This window comes from Eretmochelys imbricata, chromosome 8, assembly GCF_965152235.1.
Source record: "Eretmochelys imbricata isolate rEreImb1 chromosome 8, rEreImb1.hap1, whole genome shotgun sequence".
Lineage (NCBI taxonomy): Eukaryota > Metazoa > Chordata > Testudines > Cheloniidae > Eretmochelys > Eretmochelys imbricata.
The window spans coordinates 37,193,962-37,200,136 of record NC_135579.1 but is presented as its reverse complement, the minus strand read 5'-3'; positions in this window follow the sequence as shown (position 1 = coordinate 37,200,136).

The following is a 6,175-nucleotide window of genomic DNA, read 5'->3' as shown; positions in this document are numbered from 1 at the left end:
AGCTGGGGTATGCAGGGTACCGCCAGTGACTGGAAGCAGTGGGGTTCCCCCGCCGTGGCCGGGAGCTGCAGGGCTCCCCACTGCCCGAGGCAGCCAGGAGCTCGGGGGTTCCTCTGCCACGGCTGGTGGCTTCAGTTCCCCCACCACCCATGGCAGCTGGGATTCCCCACTGCCCACAGCAGCTAGGAGCTGTGGGGTACCCTGTCCTCTGCAGCGACTTGGAGCTCTGGGGGCTACCAGAGGCAATGGGGAGGACCCTGCAGTTTCCTGCCCCCACTGGCGGAGGAGGGGCCTGCAGCTCCCAATCACTGGAAGTGAAGTCACAGAGGTCACTGGAAGTCACTGATTCCATAACTAAATCGTAGCCTTGCAAATAACCTACTAGTACCAATAACTCTGTAAGCCAGTTGTGTCCTTTGGAATCCATGCATCATAACCACTAAGAGGTGGCAGGGCCAAATCTTACCTTCCTGGATACCCAAGGAGCCCTGTTGTCTTCAGGCGGATTGTACAGATGTCAATGAGCAAAATGAACAGGAGTACTTGTACTCCTGTTCTTTTTGCTGATACGGACTAACATGACTGTTATTCTGAAAAATGAGCAAAATGTGTTTGTTTTTTACCTAGAACTTAATTAGCAGTATAGTTGACAATGCACAAGGCTAAAACAGGCTCCAGCTGGCTCTGCAGGGCTCACAAGAAATTACTAAAATGTAATGGTTTCTCTCTGTGCTTAATTTGTAATGAAAGAGGTGCCAGGGCTCAAGCAATTGTTTTACATTCATAATTGATGCAGCAAGCCCAGAGGTGCTGGGGCTCTGAACGGCCATACCTAGAGGTGCTGGGGTTCAGCCCTGGCATAAATTAAGTCCTGGTTTCTCTACTGTAGGCCCTTTCCTATCTGTAAAGACGTCCTATGAAGTGTGTGGTAACTACTGCCCCTATGGGAACTGCAAGAGTAAGTAAAACAACATGGTCTCCTTGATGGGATGTGTTCTCTGGGCAACAAGGCCAAGGACACTGACTCTAATCAGGGTCCTTTTCCTACCTGTGTGCTGCAGGCTCCCCTTATTAGTAGGAAATTCCAAACTCACACCCTTGACTTGGGGGGAGATGGGATCCCACCTTCAGGCAGGTAGCAATTCACCCAGAATCGCTCACACACTCTGCTCTTGAGACACCTTTCACTGTTGCTTGTTTTACTGTTGCACCATGGAGGCCCCGCTGCGCTAGGTGCTGTACAAACTGAACCGCGGTTCGAGGGGACGGGCTGGAGGCGAACTCTCCTGGTGGCTCTTTGGCTCAGACCTCATGCACCCATGCTGGGTTGTTATGGGAACGGGAAGGGCCTTGATAATCAGTGTTGTGGAGGGGGTACGTGGGGGTCAAGCTCTGCCCAAAATCCCCGCCACGCGGAGCATCACGGGAGTCAAGACACCGCTCTGAGCCCCTCCTATTACCTCCCACGCAGTGGCAGTCGGAAGCTTCGCGTTCCCGTTCTACTCGTTCTGGATGAGCCCCATTCCCGGAAGTCCTCCAGCCCCGCAATCGATCTCTATGGGTCAGGCCTCTCCCTCAGCCCCATGAGCCTCTATGGTTCTATTTGGGAGCCAAACTCCAAACCCTCCAGCGCCCAGCACTCTCCAGCAGGCCTACGCTTCGCTTCCCGGCGCTGATAGTCTCCTCTTCCGGTGACGCACCGGACCAGGAAGTCCTCCAGGAGACTCCTTCGGCCTGGTAGGCGATGTACTTCCTTCCGGTATGTCCCGCTAAACGGAAGTCCTCCTGCTCCTGCCTCTAGCTTGGGCGCCGAAAGTCCTCCTCCTCTCATTTCCTGTCGCTCCTCTTTCCGGTAGGAGGGATGAGGAGGAACCTTTCCGCGGAAGTCCTCTCGCTTCCCAGCGGCCGGCCTCTCTGGAGCCTAGCCCCCGGAAGTCGTGCCCCCATTCCCGGTTCTCTGGTGACACTGACAGTTTTATTTTACAAACTGAGCCAGTCAGACCTTGCGGCTTGTAGGGACTGAGCATGCTCAGTAACAGCGGCTGAAGCTGCTGCTACTGAGCATGCTCAGTAACAGCGGCTGAAGCTGCTGCTACTGAGCATGCTCAGTAACAGCAGCTGAAGCTGCTGCTGGCCCCTGGCTCTGCCCTGGCTTGGGGTGCGGTCTGTTCCTGCTGGGGGGTGGGACAGACAGACTGTGCAGAGACCTAACTGAATGCACAGGAGAGGCAAACAGCTGGACAAGGCGGCGGAGGCGTTGGAGCTGGAGCTGGAGCTGGGGTAGGGGCTTACCAGGGCTCTGCTCTTAAAGGCAGAGTGCATCTCACTCGCTGAACAAGGCAGCGCTTCCTGTCCGATATAATGTACTGAGCTGGTAAAGGAAACTTGAGTCCGTTAAATATTTTACATACACCCCCACCCTCCAAATGTTATAATTGTCAGTGTTTGGAAGAATCCCTTATCAGTTTATATGTCTGTATCTAACCTCACAGAACTGCAGTTAAGACAAATTTGTGAATGGCTAATTGCCTGAACTGCAGTGGCTTTTTCTTGTAATCCACTGTAAATTATATACTCTTCAAAATGTTATTACTCTTAGCATTTCCTCATTTATCTTCATTAACATTGTGCAGATATTTGTCACTGCTATTTAACTGATATTTTTAATAACAATAACCATTAAAAATATTAATAGTTGCTCCTAGCTTCAGCAGTCACATCTCACTGTATTTCTGGTATAGCACTTCCTGTTTGTATTGCAACATTAGTTTTTAATTCTAAATGTTTGTGAGTTTTTCATTTTTTTTCTTGTCAATAGATATGGAGAACAACTGTTCAGATTTCTTCATACCAGCCCTTCACATAGTCAAAGCTGTTAACAAGTCCCCCCTCAGTCTTCTTTTCTCAAAACTAAACATCCCTCCTTTTTTTAACCTTTCTTCATATGTCAACCTTTTATGATTTTTGTTGCTCTCCTCTGGACTCTCCCCAGTTTTTGGATTGGACACTGTGTTCCAGTTGAGGCCTCACCAATGCCAAGAAAGCAGGACAGTTATTTCCCAAGTCTTACATATGACACTCCTGTAAATACACCCCCAGAATATTAGGCTTTTTCACAGCTGCATTACATTGATGACTCACATTTAATTTGTGAACCACTATAACCCCACAACCTTTTCAGCAGTACTACCACTGAGCCATTTCCTCCCTGCCCATGTTGTAGTTGTGCGTTTAATTTGTCCTTCCTAAAGAGAAGTGCAAAATACTTTACTTACTGAATTTCATCTTGTTGAATTCAGAACAATTCCCCAGTTTGTCAAGGTCATTGTCACCAGGCCTGGCTTCTCCGCCACTCCAAAGCATGTGCTGCCATGTCTTTTGCAAGGAGGTTTATTTCCTTAACAGAGGTTAGCAAACAACACAAAAACAGTCTTAACTCATTCCTTAGCCTCAGGGACCACCCCTCCCAGGAGCCTTTGGCACTCCTGCTTGTGGCCATTTCACAGTTTCAGTCAGCTCTGCTCCTTTCTTGGAGCAACAGCCCCGGGGCTGCTTCCCTGAGCCTCTTACCCCAGAGACTCACCACAGGAGCTAGCTCCACTACAGTGTGGCTTTCTCCACCGTGGACAGAGCCTGTCTCAGTCCATCTCTTCCAGCTGCCCACTAGCAGCCTGTCACACTGTCTGGAGCGGCTCATGACCATGAATGCCAGCCTCTGGGCAAACTGTCAAAAAGCAGTGCAGATACAACCAGTTTTGGGTATGTTCTATAAAAGAGTTCACTAACCCAGTAATGAATGTGAACTTCTGGGTCACTGTAACAGTCTTACCATGGAGTCACAAACAGTCCCCTTGGATATTCCAATCTATCTTGTCATCCAGGTAAGCATACCTTTCTGATAGATGGGCCCTTACACCAAAGATCACAGCAATATTCAGGTTACTCCCAGTCCCAAAGAACCAGTCACCTACTCCAGGTCAGTTATATCTCAGATCTCACACCAAAGACAATGCTTGTAGCCAATCCTATAATAAACTATGTAAAGATTTATTAACTAGGGAAAGAAAATAAGTTATTTTCAAGGTTAAAGCAGGTAAAGCATGTCTCCTTTTCATGGGGGTGAGGGAGGAGCAATCAGTAAAGTGTTTTGTCCTCTGATGTTCCACACTGGTTTGTCTGGTATTGATGGACTTGTTTTTGTGTAACTTTGGATCTGTGATGTATCTGTATCCACCCCCTGTCTTTGAGTCTGATCAATGCACTGTAGCGTTGCTCTATGTCAAATAAAGATATCTGAATGACAAAGTCTTGAGTCAAACTCAGTTCTTGGAAAGCCAAGTGCAAAGAGGTCATGGAGAGAATCCCAACGTGTGTGACTATAAACAAACCCCTGTGTCTCTGGCTCAGCTTGCAATACTCTAGTGCCCCTGCTTTGAGTGGTAATGAAAAAAGCTATCTATACCAGCGTTTCCCAAACTGTGTTCCGTGGAACACTGGTGTTCCGCACAATGTGAATAGGTGTTCCATGAAAGAATCATAATTTTAAAAAAGGGTCTTTAAATTTTTTTCAATTCTAAATTTGGCATATTTGAAGTGTAGTTTACAACTCTTTTTGAATGACTATAATTTAACATAAAACTCTTTTTCCAGTTATTGATAGCTCTCATATTGAATATCATGGCATAAAATTATATTTGAGCATAAATAATGCCATTTTTTACTTGAAAACCAAACGACTACAAAATAATATAAGTTAAAAAGTGTTCCGCGGCCAAAAGAGTTTGGGAAACACTGATCTATACCATACCCATCAGCTGAGTTGGTGGAGGCCACACCATTCGAGACTGAGGAGGCTAAGACCTCCCCAGATCTGTGCTCCCTGTCTTCAGATGTGTTTTGAGTGTGTGTATGTAAAGTGCACTATTGACGTACTCAGAAGAGTCAGGATGGACTGGCAAGAGAAAGGGCCACCAATGCGCACAGAGCTTGTCTACAGTGGCAGTTTTAGCCACCACTGTAGCAACAGTGATTTTTCTGCAACAGTGCAAACTCCCAGTGTAGAGTGGTGCAAGTTACTAAAAACCCAGGAGTAAACAGAGTCATAGTACCTGGATGGGGTAGTGTCAGGGGACTTGGGAGTCCCCACAAAGCTTTATGTTTTAGAGTTAACCACGCAGAACAAGTATGGAGCAGTTTGTACTTCTGATTCATAGTTTCAGGCTGTCTGTATACTCAGGCAGCATCAGTTACACTCAGATTGCTTTCTCATAGTGGGGACTTCAAGGACACTAATTGTGGTTAAAATTAAGCAAATGCATAAGTCTTTGTAGAATCCAGGTCACAGTAAAAAGATAAAACAAAACAGAGAGGTGGATTTAAAAAGGGAAGGATGACACGGTAACTAATACAAATATATTTTTTTAATTTACACAGAATAGCTGTGTTTGTAGTTTTTTGGCATAGAGGTTAAGAAAGTCATGATCACTGCTAGACATATCAGTGCCCAGCTGCTTAACTGTTACCAGGTAGCAGTGTTCAATAGACATTATGTTAGAAGTGGGCCCGAGGGAGGGGTTTAAAGTTAGTTACAATAGTACCTTTCGTGATTATTCATGGGAGTAAGTTCAACACCCATGGGGTTACATGTGGCACAGTGGCAAAGTACTGAACTGTTCATGGGAGAAGTGAAATAACTGATGACAAAGATCATTTACTGTTGGCAAAGTAAAGGCAGTGGTCATTGACATGAAGCCAATGCAGTAAAGCATCTAGCATAGGAGTCATCATGTGACCAGAATGAACCTGTGCTGTACAAGGAAGGAAACTGGCAGACAAATACAGAAAATTAGTATGGAGAATTACACATTCACAGGTTTCAGAGTAGCAGCCATGTTAGTCTGTATTCGCAAAAAGAAAAGGAGTACTTGTGGCACCTTAGAGACTAACAAATTTATTTGAGCATAAGCTTTCGTGAGCTACAGCTCACTTCATCGGATGCATTCCTAATGACAGGTTTCAGAGTAGCAGCCGTGTTAGTCTGTATCTGCAAAAAGAAAAGGAGTACTTGTGGCACCTTAGAGACTAACAAATTTCACAATAATAACAGAAGTATTATAACAGCAGTCAGCGTAAGAGGTTTTAACCTAGCTAGGATCTTCAATTTTGAATTTCTGTA